Raw genomic sequence first — 1,737 nt, forward strand, 5'->3', positions numbered from 1 at the left:
TTTTTTTTTTTTTTTTTTTGAGAAAGATTCTCTTTCTGTTGCCCAGGCTGGAGTGTAGTAGCATGATCTCAGCTCACTGCAACCTTTGCTTCCTGGGTTCAAGTGATTCTCCTGCCCCAGCCTCCCTAGTAGCTGGGACCACAGGTGCCACCACCACACCTGGTGAGTTTTTGTATTTTTAGTAGAAATGCCATGTTGGCCAGACTTGTCTCGAACTCTTGGCCTTAAGTGATCCTCCTGCCTCGACCTCCCAAAGTGCTGGGATTACAGGCATGAGCCACCACACCTGGCCCATTCTTTCTCTTTTTAAACATAATTTTGTCATCTTTCTTCTAGACAACAGATAAACCCCTTTATAACATTTTTCTTGTAAGACATTTACATTTGTTAAGTGGTGAAAAGTTAACAATTTCTTATCTAGATTTATAAAGATTTTTTTAAAAATTCAACTTTTATTTTAGATACAGGGGGTACATCTGCAGGCTTATGACATGGATGGACTGTACCCAGGTCGTGCACATAGTACCCAATAGGTAGTTTTTCAACTTGTCCCCTCCCACCCTCTCCCATCTAGTAGTCTGCAGTGTCTGTTGTTCCCATGTTTATGTCTATGTATGTTCAATGTTTAGTTCCCACTTTTAAGTGAGAACATGCAGCATTTGATTTTCTGTTCCTGCATTAACTCACTTAGGATTTTGGCCTCCAGCTCCATCCATGTTGCTGCAAAGGACATGATTCATTCTTGTTTATGTCTGTGGAATATTTCATGGTATATATGTTCTACATTTTCTTTATTCAGTCCATCATTTATGGACACCTAAGTCGATTCCATGGTCTTGCTATTGTGAGTAGCACGGTGATGAACATATGAGTGCACGTGTCTTTTGGTATAATAATTTATTTTCCTTTGGGCATATACCTAATAATGGGATTGCTGCGTTGAATGGTAGCTCTGTTTTAAATTCTCTGAGAAGTCGCCAAACTTGCTTTCCACAATGGGGTCTAATTTACATTCCCACCAACAGTGTGTAGGTATTCCCTTTTCTCTGCAGCCTTGCCAGCGTCTTTTTTTTTTTTTTACGTTTTAATAATGGTCATTCTGAATGGTGTGAGATGGTGTCTCATGGTGGTTTTGATTTCCATTTCTGTGATGATTACTGATGATGAGCATTTTTTTTGTTGTTTGTTTTTGAGATGGAGTCTCGCTTTGTTGCCTAGGCTAGAATGCAGTGGTGCGATCTCAGCTCACTGCAACCTCTGCCTCCCAAGTAGGTGGGTTCAAACGATTCTCCCACCTTAGCCGCCCAAGTAGCTGGGATTACAAGTGTGCCACCACATCCTGCTAATTTTTTTTTTTTTTGTATTTTTAGTAGAGATGGGGTTCCACTGTGTTGACCAGGCTGGTGTCTAACTCCTGACCTCAAGTGATCCTCCTGCCCAGGCCTCTCAAAGTGCTGGGATGACAGGCATGAGCCATCACACCCAGCCAGATGAGCATTTTTTTCATATGTTTGTTGGCCACTTGCATGTCTTCTTAGAAGTGCCTGTTTAGGTCCTTTGCCCACTTTTTTTTTTTTTTTTTTTATTATACTTTAAGTTCTAGGGTACATGTGCATAACGTGCAGGTTTGTTACATATGTATACTTATGCCATGTTGGTGTGCTGCACCCATCAACTCGTCAGCACCCATCAATTCATCATTTATATCATGTATAACTCCCCAATGCAATCCCTCCC

Source organism: Rhinopithecus bieti, unplaced genomic scaffold, assembly GCF_001698545.2.
Source record: "Rhinopithecus bieti isolate Rb0 unplaced genomic scaffold, ASM169854v2 scaffold_6513, whole genome shotgun sequence".
NCBI lineage: Eukaryota > Metazoa > Chordata > Mammalia > Primates > Cercopithecidae > Rhinopithecus > Rhinopithecus bieti.